The sequence below is a fragment of the Piliocolobus tephrosceles genome, chromosome 5 (assembly GCF_002776525.5).
Source record: "Piliocolobus tephrosceles isolate RC106 chromosome 5, ASM277652v3, whole genome shotgun sequence".
Classification (NCBI taxonomy): domain Eukaryota; kingdom Metazoa; phylum Chordata; class Mammalia; order Primates; family Cercopithecidae; genus Piliocolobus; species Piliocolobus tephrosceles.
The window spans coordinates 152,515,777-152,532,505 of NC_045438.1; the positions used below are offsets into that span (position 1 = coordinate 152,515,777).

At 44.3% G+C, this 16,729-nt stretch overlaps 1 long non-coding RNA gene across 1 annotated transcript; it reads right to left on the minus strand.

The window, feature by feature from the left end:
* Positions 1 to 9,977: 9,977 nt before the first annotated feature.
* Positions 9,978 to 15,651, minus strand: LOC111541048. Its single transcript, XR_002731156.2, has 2 exons — positions 15,447 to 15,651; positions 9,978 to 11,331 (listed from the first exon to the last, which is right to left on the minus strand). It is a non-coding gene; the product is annotated as an uncharacterized LOC111541048 (long non-coding RNA).
* Between the last annotated feature and the right edge of the window lie 1,078 nt (positions 15,652 to 16,729).

Consider the following 16,729-nt stretch of genomic DNA (forward strand, 5'->3'; position numbering starts at 1 on the left):
TTTGAGACCAACATGGAGAAACCCTGTCTCTACTAAAAATACAAAATTAGCTGGGTGTGGTGGTGCATGCCTGTAATCCCAGCTACTCGGGAGACTGAGGCAGGAGAATCACTTGAACCCGGGAGGCTGAGGTTGCAGTGAGCTGAGATCATGCCATTGCACTCCAGCCTGGGCAACAAGAGTGAAACTCTGTCTCAAAGAAAGAAAAAGATTTTGATTAATGTTCACAACTGTACTAAACTTTGGCCAATTTTCTTTTCTTTATAAATCAACATTAATTCTGGTTGTAGCCACAGTCTTCTTTCTTTTTGGCATAATGAAATCCTTTATTATTGTTTCATTGTCAGTTTTTGAGTATAAAAGCAAATTAAAATGACTTTGCTTTATTTTAAAATGCCACAGTAGACTGAATACTATGAAGACATATTATAGATTAATTTCATAATTACATAGCAGAGTTAGTTTAAAGCTCCTGAGTCCAGAGTTTCCTTTTATTCATCATGATAGTATTTGGTCTATAGTAAGTTCCTAGTAAATTCAAGTTATTAGCTTTATAACCTCATCCTTGATCTTTTTCCCCAATCCACTCCTTCCTCTTCAAACACTGACCTTAGGAAAATTGACTTCAAACTCAAAAGGGGGTAGAAGACAGAGGACTGAGATTTCATTCATTTCTGAGAACGAGTTAGGTGCTCCTCCCCTCCCACGTGCACAGGCTTCAGCCTTTCTTCTTAAGCTTCAAGTCAGCTCAACAAGTGGTTGTTGCACACCCTCTGTGTACTTGGCACTGAATTAGGCTAATCTGCAGCTTCTCAGGTGATTACAAAAATCTGTGATGCTGCCAGTTATTAAGCAGCTTCAAAGTCTATCTGTAATTACTCCCTTAGGGGCTGGTATGCAGTGATTCCATAAACTCATATTCTTACCACCGGTTTCTAGGCCCTTACATACGCATTACCACCACATCTCTGATCAACTTGTTCTCTCTTTGGTTGCCGAACAGAGAGCATGTACCACTGGGAATAGACATTGACGGCCTATACAGTCACCTCCACAATGGAGTAAAGAAGAACCTGCAACATATACACAATACACATATACACTCATTAAAGAAAATTTGCAAAATATAATCCAACCTCATGAATCAACAGAAATGACAGCAGATTCAGAGGAGCCTGAGACAGTCTTTCACATCACAGGGAAGCAGTTACATTAAGGTTGTTCTTCTGCAGCCTATTCTGAAAATCAAATATATATCAAAAGGTAAGGCTTTAGCTTAAAACTCACACAGCAAATAAATCATAAAGCACGCCCGGAATTCATTTCTTTAACTTCTCCTGTTGTGGTTAGTGATTGTGGAGGTGGTCAGATGGGGATTAACTTCACCAAATATTTTGCAATATTTTTGCACAGTGAGGTGAACTAAGGATACAACTTTAATTTGGGTGTCAGAGTCCTTTGTGGACTTTATAAGCCCTTTAAAGTTGTCTAAATATCAGCATCATTTGCATGGGTACAAACTAGGATCAACTGTAGAAGGGGAAAGAACATTAGATTTCTTCCTGGTAGGCTTCTGAAAGCACTTATTGAATTTATGCATGTTGCAGCCTCCTAGTTTATATGCACTGAAGAGGGTGATGGGATGGGTGCAGGGGGATCATGTACAACTGCCCATTTGTATGAGGCATTTGGAAATCCAGGACTGCCTCTTTTGTGTTTGTTCCCCTTTTTGTGGACACGTAATTCATCTTTTGCATGTTGATGGAAATCAGAGTTTGGTGGCTGCTCCTGTATAATAGATAAGATGGTGATTGGCAGAAATAGAACAGTGGGGACTATAGGTCTCAGGAGAGGAGAAGATTGATGGGGAAAATAGGAAACCATGAACCTAAGAAAAAAGGTATCAGAGGAAATGACAAATGCAGCCAAGACAAAAACCATAGTGGTATTACAGTAGTTAATAGATGTTTAAATAACCGATAGACTCGTATTTAGTTAAAGATAAAGCAGAGGAGTGTCTTCTGGAGCTTGAAGCTGGCTGGGGACCTAAAAGGGAGAAGAATTGAGAAGCAATAACTAAAAACGCAGGAGAGAAGCAGTAACTCAAAATGTAAGGGGCAGGAATATGTGTGGGGAGAGGGTAATTAGATTTGCACAAATTCTTTCAAGAAAATGTCATCAGGAACTGGGAGCAAGAAAAGGTACTTAGTCAGCTGGAACCATCTGACCAGAATCAGCCAGATTTTATAATGTATGTCTGGGTTACATGACGGAGCTGAGTGTGTCTCATCACAGTTTCTACCAAGGTGAGCATGAGTGAAGCTTGGCACGACAGGAAATATGTGCTGGCCTGCACTGGTTTCTGGGATGTGATGAAGAATAGTGGAGTCCCCTGCCCATCAAGGTCTCACAGAGTGGTAGGGCTGACATACATAAGTAAATAACCACATTAGATGGCAAATACTACAATAAATTTGTATACAAAGGGTTATGCCAACCTCTTGAGGTACCAAGTACCTTTCTGATTTCTCGTACTCTTCCTCTTTCCAAAGAAGAAAAGACTGCATGTTAGACTTTTCCAATTAAAGGGAAACTCATCCAACTCACACTCTTCCTAGTCACATTCATACTTTAGTGCTTTTCATTTGAAATTGTAGAATCAAAGAGGTCTTATTTTTTCAAAGGAGTTTTAGCCATTTGCTAACAAGCAGGAAAAGCTGGAAAAAAGAAACAGTATCAGTGGAGCTCCAGGACATCTTCATAACCCTACTGTTGGTTGTCAACATTCAATCCACCCCCTTCTGTGTTGGCAGAGTTCCAAAGTTGTTTTGGAACCTGTTTCTCCTTGATGTGACTCAAAGGAGTCACCAACTCCAGCCTAGCTCCAGCAGTCAATTCTTACCCATATGAGCCAGCCATGATGATCCTGGTCTTGCCCATGGCTTGTTTAGGACTGACCTCGCAGTCTATTGTGACCAAACAGTTCTGGCGGAAAGTCGGCTGGGTGACTTTTGGGAAAGGTTTCCTCACTCCTAAAAGAGGCACACATAAAGACAGTTTCTTTTTCCTCTGGATGTGGTTGTGTTTGTTGTGATACACAGAGAGGCAGTAGCCACCTTCAACCACAGGGAGAGCCAGCAGGAGAACAAGGATGATACATGAAGGTTGGCAGAATAGAGCCTGGATCCTGGATTACATTTTTTGAACCAATGAATTTAGCAATCTTGGACATTTTCTTTTGTGTAATACTAAATTTCCTTATACTTTAAGCCACTTTCAGTCGGTTTTGTTTCTTGCAGCCAAAAGCATTTGCCTGCGACACATGCTGGAAGCGTCTCTGAAGATTATTCTATTTCAGTAACGTCAAGAGCCTGGTGAGGCTGGATAGAGAGGCAAAGCTGTTTCCTCCTCTTCCCACTCAAGATTATTCCCCTGGTTCTTGAAAGTGGTTTTAGGTTTATTCTTATAGCTACTGACCCATGCCAAAGATTGTTGTCTATGCTTTTGTAGTAAAATTCTGGAAACAAGAACCAACTCTTTTGCACACTTTCTTCTCAGAGCCTTATTTCTCATTAAGCCCAACCCTTCACTTTCCATCTACCTGGAACTGTTAAACACAAAAGAGCCAGGGCTCCTATCTGCTGTGCTCCTCCTATCACCCACTGGGGTCAAGGATGTCTCCCTCACATCTCTCCCACAATATAGTACTAAGATAATGTGTACAGAATCGGTGGGTTCTTGGTCTCGCTGACTTCAAGAATGAAGCCGTGGACCCTCACAGTATGTGTTACAGTTCTTAAACATGGTGTATCCAGAGTTTGTTCCTTCTGGTGGGTTCGTGGTCTCACTGACTTCAGGAGTGAAACTGCAGACCTTCGTGGTTTTACAGCTCTTAAAAGCAGCGCCTCTGGAGTTGTTTGTTCCTTCTGGTGGTGTTCATGGTCTCACTGACTTCAGGAGTGAAGCTGCAGACCTTCATGGTTTTACAGCTCTTAAAAGCAGCGCGTCTGGAGCTGTTTGAACCCTTCTGGTGGGTTCGTGGTCTCACTGCCCTCAGGACTGAAACCGTACACCTTCAAGGTAAGTGTTACAGTTCATAAGAGTAGCACATGCACAGTTGTTAGGTCCTCCCGTCTAGACTTGTTCTTCCCTCCGTGGGTTCCTGGTCTCGCTGACTTCAGAAGTGAAGATGCAGACTTTTGTGGTGAGTGTTACAGCTCTTAAAGGTGGCCCGGGCCCAAAGAATAAGCAACAGCAAGATTTATTGCAAAGGGCTAAAGAACAAAGCTTCCACACTGTGAAGAAAAACCAGACCAGGTTGCCGCTGCCGGCTTGGGCAGCCTACGTTTATTCCCTTGTCTGACCCCCGCTTCCCCCACCACACACACACACACACACACACACACAAATACACACATCCTGCTGATTAGTTCATTTTACAGAGCTGATTGGCCCATTTTACAGAGAGTTGATTGGTGCATTTACAAACCTTGAGCTAGACACAGAGTGCTAATTGGTGCATTTACAATCCTTTAGCTAGACACAAAAGTTCTCCAAGTCCCCACTAGAATAGGTAGACACAGAGCACTGATCCGTGCGTTTACAAACCTTGAGCTAGGCACAGGGTGCTGATTGGTGCATATACAATCCTCCAGGTAGACATAAAAGTTCTTCAAGTCCTCACCTGACTCAGGAACCCAGCTGGCTTCACCTAGTGGATGCTGAGCCAGGGACCACGGAGGGAGCTGCCCCCCAGTCCCTCCCTTAGCGCCGGCACTCCTCAGCCCTTTGGTGGTTGATGGGACCGGGTTCCGCGAGCATGGGATGGCACCAGTCGGGGAGGCTAGTGCTGCGCGGGAGCCCACAGGGGCGTGGCACAGCTGGGGCATGGCCCCCAGCCCTGCCCCGCAGGGAAGGCTGCAGCCGGGCGAGAATTTGAGCAGGGCACTGGCAGACCGTCAGTGATAGGGTGACCGGCGCACCCTCCACAGCTGCTAGCACGGGTACTAAGCCGCTCACTGCCCAGGGCAGCCATGCCAGCCGGCACCTCCGAGTGCGGGGCCGCCTAGACCACGCCCACCCGGAACTCGTGCTGGCCCACGAGCACCGGGAGCAGCCCTGGTTCCTGACCGTGTCTCCTCCTCCACACCTCCCCGCAAGCAGAGGGAGCCAGCTCCAGCCTCGGTCAGCCCAGAGAGGGGCTCCCACAGTGCAGAGGCGGGCTGAAGGGCTCCTCTAGCACTGCCCGCCAGAGTGGACGTGGAGGCTGAGGAGGCGCCCAGAGCAAGCCAGGGCTGCCAGCACGTTGTCACCTCTCAATAAGAGCACCCTTCCCCAGAGTCTACCAGCAGGCAGACCTCTCAGGGTAAGTATGTGCATATGCCTTAAAATCACATGAAAAACAGGGGAGGGATGGGGGTATGTGGGAGAGACCCCACAGGGTGAGAATGAATGGAATGGAGTCAGGAAGGTTATAAACAAAAGGCCAGAGTATGTGGGTTACGTTTCTACACTTTAATTCATATACATAGGTGGTTGAAATGATTAAACTGTATTAGGAAAAATGGACAATCTTTTCCTAATTTTAGATACTGAAGGACTAACCAAATAAGAGAAAAACTTTTCATGGGGCCATGTGTGGTGGCTCATTCCTGTATTTTCAGTACTTTGGGAGACTGTGGTGGGTGGATCACCTGAGGTCAGGAGTTCGAGACCAGACTGGCCAACATGGCGAAGCCCCATCTCTACTAAAAATACAAAAGTAAGCCAGGCATGGTGGCACATGTCTATAATCCCAGCTATTTGGGAGGCTGAGGCAGAAGAACTGCTTGAACCCGGGAGGCAGAGGTTGCAGTGAGTCGAGATCCTGCAACTGCACTCCAGCCTGGGCAATTGAGCGAGATTCCGTCTCAAAAAAAAAAAAAAAAAACTTTTATAAGGTTGCATAAAAGTAATTCAAATTATAATAATTCAAGTAAAGAATATGTCATTTGTGCCTAATTACAGTGCCAAATTATAACAACTAGGCGTGGGTTAAACATAGCATACATTTTATTTGCTTTCCTGTGTCCCCACCTTCCTAGGGTCACTCCAGATCACTGTCATCAGCTAATGTAGTACATGATACTGACTCACAACTTGACAGAGTTGAAGAGGCCACTGCCTATAATCTACCTACATGTTTCCTGGCATTTCTAGTGTTCCTTCATAATCTACTGTGGAACTTGTTTCAGTGTTCAATTCATATTACCTTTACAGATATGAAATTTCAACAATTTAATTTTTGTTATGCCTAATATTCTTTCCTACTGCTTCAAAGGATGCCCACTCTTTATTTGGCAGTCATTTAAATGGCATTTCCTGAAGACCAGGCATTTTTTCCCCATGTGCCTTGAAAATACAAATTCATGTCATCTTTATAACAACCCTGTGAAATCGTGTGGCAGACGCTATTGCCCATCCATGTGCCCTCAGTCCACTTCCCAATTACACCTGCAGTCACAGTGGACAGTTTGACATGAAATGACATTGAGGAACATGCGTGCATAGGTAAACCTCCCAGTTTCCTGTCCTCTGTAGTACTGTGAAGGTCCTCACATGGAGGACCTGCGAAGGTCCAACACCTCAATGCTGATGGTGCCCCCATTGCCCTCGAGAATGACTGCTCCTTTACAGCCCCTTCAAGAGCTTCTCTCCCTGTGCTCTCACCCACCCTTATTCCTTCACTTGTACATCCTGGAATCACCTCTCAAAAAATCATTTATATCTGAGTCCTTTCATCTGGGTCCACTTTGGGATGAACCCAAATTACAACACTAAGTTCTATTATAATCCTCATTTTATAGATGAATGAAACCTCATCGTATAGATCAAAGTATGTGCTTCATATAGATGAGGCACAGAGTGGTATAATAATTTGCTCAAGGTTATCCAGCTCATGGAGTAAGGATCTGAATTCAGGCTTCAGAGTCCATGTTCTTTGCTACCCCTATACTGGCCTCTAAAAATCATACTCTATAATTTGGTGAACACGTCCATCTTCCACCTACACAGATCATTCTCAATAATATAAATAGGGAGAGGAATTTGGCAAACTACAGCCCTCAGCCAAATCTGGCACATGGCCTGTCTTTGTAAATAAAGTTTTATTAGACTATAGCCACATCCATTTGTTTCCACATAGTCTGTGGCTGCTTTTGCACTGCAATAGTAGAATTGAGTAGTTGTGATAGAGACCATGTGGCCTGCAAAACCTAAAATGTTTACTATCAACCGGGCGCAGTGGCTCATGCCTGTAATCCCAGCACTTTGGGAGGCTGAGGTGGGTGGATCATGAGGTCAGGAGATCGAGAGCATCCTGGCTAACACGGTGAAACCCCATCTTTACTAAAAATACAAAAAAATTAGCTGGGCATGATGGTGGGCGCCTGCAGTCCCAGCTCTTCAGGAGGCTGAGGCAGGAGAATCCCTTGAACTCAGGAGGCAATGGTTGCAGTGAGCTGAGATCATGCCTTCCATGCTCTGCCACAATATGGTACTAAGATATGGTACTAAGATCGTGCCACTGCACAGAGTGAGACACCATCTCAAAAAAAGAAAAAAGTTTACTATCTGGCCCTTATTCACAAAACGTTTGCAAACTCATACTATTTCTCGGTAGGGCGTGATCTTTCCCAGCTGGAATCTATTTCAAAGATATCAGTGAGACTCCCAGAACGTGGCTTGATTTTGGGTTGGGTAGCTTTGGGGATTCTGAATATCTGGTCAACAAGCATGTTTCTCTCTGTGCTACTCTAGCTGAGCCCAGGGATTGGTCAAACACCCAATGCTGAGCCTATGGCTCGTTCTTCTCCTGGCCACCAGTCAAACGGTCTGTGACTATTTCTCCTTTTCCCAACCTGATTATATTTCTAAGAGATAAGAGGTGTCCCTTTCCCACTAACAAATGTACAATACCAGTCATGCTTTAAAAAGTGGGTTAGGCCTGAAGGAAGCTTTTGCCAGAGATATAATCACATGGGAGAGGAATTTGACTAATTCTGTGAAGGCGAGAGAGATCTCATCTTATTTTAGATGATTCAATGGGAACATTTTGATTAGCTTGATAGAGTTGTTAGGTTACATGTTTGTTTGGGAGTTTCTGCATCTACAGCCGCTTCTGCTGGGCCTACACCATGTGGTGTGAAAGCTTTGGGTTTCCACCTTTACACACAGGTATCGAAAGCACCTTTGCAGCCATTCACATTAAAGGCACCCATTGGCTGTCCCAGGTCATCAAAAAAATATTATTATGCACCATTTATACCAGTTTGGCAACTTGGATTTTTTTTTTCTTTCTTACAAGAAACCATAGTGACACTGTAAATCATTGAGGGTGTTGATATCTTTTAAGATACACTTTGATAACATTCTGGAATATGCCATTTTATAAAGCAGGGAAAGGTGCCATTTGGAGTGTATCCAGGAGGCAGGAATGCCCTGCAAGGTCAACTTTTCCTTTTCAGCGATGTTCATAGTAACTGTTTATATATTCTAGACTTACAGACAAGGTCTTCAGATAACGTAATGAGTACTTGTTAATCAAAACTCCCATACCTCAAGAAAGTTTTTGCAGATCAAATAGGTTGAAGTAAAAATATACATATATGTAACTCTTTACAATACCTGAGAACAAAATTCATCGAAATATGTTCCTGTCTTGCCCCAGTTCAACTACAATTTCATAGAGGTCATTTAGGAAACTCAGTGCCTTCCAGTTGTCCCTCAAATATCTGGCAATTGTATGTGCCTTCTCAACTTTCAACCATAATAAACTGATGACGAAGAATCACCAGTTCAAACAAACAAATCGTTCATGGTGAGGTCTGTATTTAGTGGACTGTGTCTAAGAAAGAATGTGTTAATCTGAAGACCCAAAACTTGGTTACCATTTGATAAAATATTTGGGTTTATAACATTTTGTCATCTATTGCTTGAACTTGCTGGGAATTGGTTGGAAGCAAATCTTCCTGGAGAACATGCTATTGGTCAATCAAAGGACCCGGATGTCCCTCCTTTGGGGAAGTTTTGGTGGTAACCATGACTAAGACTAATGTCAATCATTGAGTGACAGGTTCTGGGAATCATTACCCATCACCCTTCCCAGTGGGAGTGTGTTCCTTCAGGAGCTGCCTGGAAGGTACAAATGACATGCTAGTCACAAAGTTTTGGATTGTTTTGGACCTGTAGGACAGCTGGTCACACGGGTGAGTCCTTTTGGGGACAGTAATTCTCAGTGTAGGGGTGGAGGAGAAAAGGGAAAGGAGAGGGAAGGAGTGTGACCAAATCACTGGGGCTTTTTCAAACAAAACAAGGCCCCTTCCTCCTCATCATCCCTCCTGGATTCCAATTCAAAGGCCTGGGGCTCATGTGATCATGTGACTGCAATTTTTTTTTTTTTTTTTTTTTTTGACACCTGTATGGGTGTGTGGTCTTTTTTTTTTTTTCTTTTGAGACAGAGTCTCACTCCATTGCCCAGGCTGGAGTGCAGTGGTGCGATCTCGGCTTATCACAACCCCTGCCTCCCAGATTCAAGCAATTCTCCTGCCCCAGCCTCCCAAGTAGCTGGGACTGCAGGCACGTGCCACCATGCCCAGCTAATTTTTGTATTTTTAGTAGAGACGGGGTTTCACTATGTTGGCCAGTCTGGTCTCAAACTCCCGACCTCAGGTGATCTGCCCGCCTCAGCCTCCCAAAGTGCTGGGATTACAGGCATGAGCCACTATGCGTGGCCATGTGACTGCAGTTCTACTGCTCTTCACCATGTCCTGCTCAGTCTAGAACACACTGTACAGACCTGGGCGTGGCTGCTCTTTCTGGGGGATGCTGGCAGCCCATGGCTGGAGCTTGTCAATCATCTCTGCAAGAACTGAAATCCCTCAGGTATCCAAGGTACTTACTGGGTCCAAGTATCAAAAAGACAGGATTTACACACCAGCTTTCCTTCCTCCATTTGTACTCCGACCCCACAGAGGCTTCCCCAGTGACCCTCTTCTTCTTATATTTTCTCAGCTTTGCTTTCTGCCCTAGTTCTTCCAGCTCTTCCCCTTGTTACATTATTCATGGCTTTTATTTCTCACTTAGTAATTTATTTTAATTTTTATTCGTGTTTTTATGCTCACTTAACCCAGGTCCTTATCTTGAAAAATGACTACTCTGGAGTGACCAGAGAAGGAAGAAGTAGCAAGCTATTAGTCCTTTTCAAAACAAGAGAATTCCAAGATTATTGCATTAAAAAATTTTTTCAACAGCTGCAACAGAGTTTGCCCTCAAACAGTGGTTCTTAACCTGGGCTACACATTGGAACCATCTGGGCAGTTTTGGAAAAAAAATCCCAATGCCTGGGTCTCCTCTCCAGAGATTCTGTTTTAATTGGCCCGAGGTAAGACTTGGGTCCCGGGAGTTTTAAAAGCTGCCCAGGTGATTCTAATGTGCAGCCAGGGTGGTGTGTCCTTCCCACAGACAACGCTGCAGAAGCGAGGCTGCCTCAGAAGTTCAGACCACCTCCCCCTCCTCTTTCAGCACAATGATCGTCCTTGCAGATTTCCTCATAAGTGAGAGAAGCTGGGCTCATGTCCTTGCCCCACCACTGTGTCACCCTGGGTCAGGGCCTTTATCCTTCTGAGTCTCAGTTTCTTCATCAGTAAGAGTAACAAACTCAACCCTGATGGGGCTGCAAGCTGGACCCACCCACGATGCTGCGGGTTAGAACTCCTGGTCAGCAGTGCACAGGGTCAGGATGAGCTCAGGAGAAATGGAAGAAAACTGAACCAATCAATGGCGCCTGTGGCCACGCGGAGACCCTGTTTCTACCACCAATATGCCCCTGATGTCGGCACTGAAAAGAAGATACCTTTTAGGACCCCAGACTGACTGTTTCCAGCTTCCAGCTCTCAGAACCTCTGTGGGCACAAGGTAAGTGTTCAGAAGGCCTTCCTTGACCACCAAACATGTACATTAGCAAAGTTTTCCACTCCATCACACAGTCCTTGAGGTGGTCCAGCTGAATTCTTTCCTCCCCTGGTTATGACATGCACTACAGAATTGGAGGGAAACCAGCATGTGCCAGGGAAGCCAGCTAGGGAGGGGACAGAAACTCCCCTTCCTTCCCTGCTTAGGGGCCTTCAAGTAAGTGCCCTTCCGCCATGAAACAGAGGGTCAATGAACACGGACAAGGCACTAATGCAGATTTCCTATAAAGACCTTCATTAGAGAAAACAGAGCCGGATCTTCTAACCAGACCCCAGCGATGTCTCCCCTTGCAGTAAGATGATGCCTTGCTTTACACAGATCCTTTGCCGAGAAGCAGATGTGTTTAATATAAAAGAAAGAAGAGAAGAGGAGAGAGAAGACATTGTCATGCATGAATTTACCATTCCGTGACACTCCAAGCTCAGTTCCTCTCAGGGCATTTGTCCTTGCTTTTCTCCTCCTGGGATACGATACTCGTAGTTCACTCCGTCTGTGCTCCAATATCATCTCCATACCACGCCCCGTCCCTTCTTATCCCCTTGCTCTGCTATTTTTCTTTGTCACAATGACCACTACCACTACTTACCATGATATTATTTATTTATCTGTTACTTGCTTATGAGACCCTGAGCTCCATGAGGATTTTACTTATCTCGTTTATAGCTCTGCTCCGGTGCCTGGTAAAAAATATAAGCAAAGAGCACGAATGAATGAACGAGCATGTGCATGAAACCTTGGGAGGCAGAGCGTCTGCTTTTGCGGGTCCCACACAACACGGCTCCTGCGCCACTGACAGTGCCCTTGCTCCCTGGCTGGGCTGTGTTCTTCTCCATAGGATTTACCACCTTCTGACTGACTTTGTTATTTGTTTACTTCCTATCTTCCCCGCTGGAATGTAAACTCCACAAAGGAAGGGACTTTTGTTTTCATTTTTACTAGCCTTTGCTTTATTCCCAAAGTCAGGATGGCACCTGGCAATGTAGTGGGAATTTAATAAAGATCTATTGTCAAAGAAACGATTACCTCACTCAGGAGAAGGTGACACCAATCAATCTCTGGCAAAAGTGGTGTTTTTCAAGTGCCTCCTTTGTCATCAGCTTCTGTTTTTTTTTTTTTTTTTTTTTTACCTCTTTATTCTTCTTGAGAACACTGCCTCCATCCATAGTTCCCAGTGGCTGTTAACCCCTCCCTCTCTTCCCAACCACATACAGCAGGTCTCCATATCAGTCTTTGACAACACCTCTGCATTCTGTACTTTGCTCTTGCTGTTTCATCTTTGATTGCTTTTCTTTCCCCATCCACTAAAAGCCTCCTTATCCCGCTGAGCCAGCTTTTTCCTGGAGCCTTTTCCTGACCCCCAGCCAGATGTGCACTTTTCCTTCTCTGAATCTCTACAGGACTTGGTACCTCTCAAGTGGTACTTAGGACACATTAGAAGACATGATCAGATCTTTGGAGATTATGTCAGTTACGCTGTAACCCAAAACTGTAACCCTAAGACAAGAAGAGGCAGGCTCAGTGGCAGGGAGTTAGCTGCCAGCTTACTCTCATGCTCACACAAGAACCTTCAGGTATCACCAACATCTTTCCACTTACAGAGCTGAGGCCATTTCAGACTGGGCCGCACTGTCTCATCTATCCTGAAGCTTTGGAAAATCCCAATGGCTTGCTACATGCAGGGATAGAAGCAGAAGATCCCAGAACTGCCCCAAACTGCAGCTCCCACTTCTCTCCCTCTAGCCCCTAACCTCTACCCCAGCCTCTCAATCCCTGGAGGAAGGTCTCAGGACCAGAGGACTTTGTTTTTCTCTTTCAGACTCCTCCAGCCTTCTTTCCCTCCTCCAGAAGCCCAAATTCTGGCACTCTCTCACAACCTGCAACAACTCTATGAGCAAACATCTCCCTCCTCTACTCATCAGATTAGTATTTCATCACTTCATTTCCTGGTAGCCAACAGCTTACATTGTGAGCTGTAGATTTCTACAGATTCAAAAGCTTCAGCCTTCTGAAGACAGAGTTGCCCACTTAAAACTGACTGTGGAATTAGGGGTCTCTAATATGAGTTATTTCAACACCTCCCTGATGCTTTTTCTCCCCTGCCTCTCCATCTGCAATTTTTGCAGGAAGCGTAATGCAGTCAAGAATGTGGGTGGTGAACCTGGGAGGTAGAGCTTGCAGTGAGCCGAGATCGCACCACTGCACTCCAGCCTGGGCAACAGAGTGAGACTCCATCTCAAAAAAAAAAAAAAAAAAGAATGTGAGTGGACATTTCTATCTTTTCAAGAAAACTGTTATTGGGAGTGGGAACTAGTGATGAGTGACAAGATTTTGGATTTTGATAGATGAAATATTTTCAGACTTAAAGATTATTCAGGTCAAGCAGACTTCCTTTATGCTTCTTCAGAGGCAAATTTAATGTCTCTATATTGTTATTTCTACTTTTTATGCCCTAGCCCGTTTTTACCCTTATATGTAGTCTCTCACCCACTCACAAGTTGCATTCTCAGGGGGCATATTTTTCAGAGAAACAACAGTAATAAGGTTTGTGTGCTATCCTGTAATATCCCATTTTGCTAATATAGCTAAATTCAATATTATTCATGTATTCACAAATTCATGTATTCATTCATTCACTTAATAAATATGCATTGAGCCAATGCAATGGCTCATGTCTATAATCCCAGTACTTTGGGAGGCTGAGGTGGGAGGTTCCCTTGAGGCCTGAAGTTCAAGACTAGCCTGGGCAGCATAGCAAGACCCTGACTTTACAGAATAATAATAAGAAGAAGCCAGGTGTGGCAGTACACATCTGTAGTCTCAGCTACTCGAGAGGCTGAGGCAAGAGGATTTCTCAAGCCCAGGAGGTCAAGGCTGCAGTGAGCTATGATCGTGCCACTTCACTCCAGCGAGGGCAACAGAGACACTGTCTCTAAATACATACATATATATATATATATATATACACACACACATACACACACACATACATATATATATATACACAAACATACACACATACATACACACACGTGTGCATTGAGCAACAAATATATGTCAAGCAACCGTGCTGGACAGTGGGGTCCAGTGGTGAGCAAGAGGGACACAGGTCCTGCTGTCATGGATCTTACATGGAGGTGAAGGGAGCCAGATAATAATGACCTGCATTAAACATACAATTATAGACTAGAATAGATGCCCTAACTTGAGGGAGTCTACTTCAGACAAGACAGTCAGGGGAAAAAAATCTTGATTTTTGAGCTAAGGAAAAAAAAAGAGCTGAGTTCAAGGAGCCTTCCAGGCAGAAGGTACAGCAGATACAAAGGCCCCAGTGCAAAAGGTGACTCATGTGTTGGATAAACAGAAAGAGGCCAGTGTGACAGAAGCTTGGTGAGCTGGCTGCCCTGGGAAGAGGGGTCTGCAATTGCCTTCTGGTTTCCAGGCCCATGAGAAGCCTTCCCGTTTTCAACACAACTCTCTGACTTGCTTGAATGGGTGGTATATTCGTTAATTCCAGAATGCCTGTACTTCAGATATTCCAAGCATTGATATGAACCTCTCCTGGAAAAAAAAAACACACACAGACACACACACACAAAATTTTGCTCAGGGAGGCTAAAAATCTTTACCTCATGAAACCTTCTTACAGCCAAAGTCACATTTTTCTCAACATAGGAGACTCGAGTTTCTTGCTGGTACATTATTGGGGTCCACAAAGTACGAAGTAGAATCTGAATTGATAACAAACACAGCTGCTGTCCTTGGATCATACAGACTCTAAATGTGGTCTTGGAGGAGTAATGAGCGTGTTTTCAAAAGTGGTCTTGCCCTTCACATAATCACCAGTACAACAGCGATGCCACATGCTGTATTCAGAGATAACCATATTTTTCTGTCTTTTATATCTCTTGAATCTTTTATCATGCAACAAAAGCAACATAAAATTTGGCTCACCACTGCTGTCCTGTATTTCAGGTTAGTAAGAGATAATTCATGGGCATAGTCCCTGGCAAATGCTCAGTTGACATTAGTTGTAGTCATTATCAGACAAAAAGGACAAATCACAACTTAACTCTGAAGATTTTAGGTGCTCAAAGGACAAAGCCCTCTTAAATTTTACCCAAGTGAAATCTTCAATCATTTTTCTTTGAGAAGGAAACTGCAACCTTCATATTGTGCGTAAGCACATTTCCTTTTGGAGCTCAAAATAATCCTGTATTTTCAAAACAAAGCAATTAGGCCTCCATCATTAAATGTGGCTTTGTTTACTTGTGTGGTTTCCTTTCATTCTTGTAGGTCAAATGTTATTATCATCATAGTTGACTCAATTTTTTTTAAAGCTCAATTCAGTTTTAAAAACCTAATCTGTTCCATTCCAGATCTTTCTCAACAAAAGTCTCAACTTCATTCACAGTGGAAAGTTTGTAGGCTTAGCAAACCTTTTGTTTGGTGGAAGGAAAAACAAAAATACCACGCCCACCTCTGAGGTCTGGCTCAGAGGAAAACTGCGGTGCCGTGCTTCCTCCCTGCCTGCTTGTGTGTAACAGGGATGTGGCATGAGTCCACATTAGCATGCTCTGCGCTAAGATGCATCAGATGTCGTGGGGCCCTTGGGAGTCTTGGACTAGAGGCTGCAGATAGGATGCGGGGATAAGCAATGTAATGAACCCACGAATCTTCAATCATGCAATAAGCTGTTATACCACAAAGAACTATGACCTAGGAGGTGAAACATACCATGAGGTGTTTAGTGAGATTGAGAATCTTGTTGTCGTGTTATGTTCATGTCATGTTTGGAACAGGAGAGAAAGGGCAGGGTAAGTGTCCCCTTATGAAGGCCAGAATTGTGCGGGGCTTTCATCATATCAGATGGTGATGATTTGTGTACCCAGCCGTCTCCCTCCAGAGCCCACTGGAGGAAGAGTCTTATGTTATTCATCCTGTGTCTCCAGAGTTTATTACAGTATCTGTGCTCAAGAAATACATGTCCAGTGAATGAATTTTATTATTTTTATTATTATTATTATTATTATTATTGTTGTTTGAGACAGAGTCTCGTTGTCACCCAGGCTGGAGTTCAGTGGAGTGATCTCGGCTTACTGCAGCCTCCGCCTTCTGGGCTCGAGCCCAGCCTCCTGCCTCAGCCTGCCTCCTGCCTCAGCCTCCCAAGTAGCTGGGATTACAGGCATGCACCACCATGCCTGGCTAATTTTTTTATTTTTAGTAAAGACAGGATTTCAGCATGTTGGCCAGGCTAGTCTTGAACTCCTGACCTCAGGTGATTTCCCTACCTCCACGTCCCAGAGTGCTGGGATTACAGGCATGAGCCACTAAGCCCGGCCTGAATGAATTTAACTTTTAAAACACTTTCATATATTAGGACCAGCCTGGTTGTCTTTCACAGAACTGAATCAGTAGCTTAGTGAGAGTGAACTCTCAAATATAGATGTCTCTGTTTACTGTGACAAGGACAAAAAATGCATTCGCAGCAAAGCCTGCCAAGCAGGGTAGAGGACACACCATCGATACTCTTAAATGCAACGACTTGCAATTCAGTATAACCACCTAACATCCGGCCTTCTCAGCATTTTTCACACCATGACATACACAGCAAATGAAATCTTTACAGCAAACTGGGATAAACCACTAAGGCTGCTCTCGGCAGGAGGAGACTGCCCTGAGGGTTCCAGGTGCCCCAAGCCCCACCAGCCTCTAAGGAAAT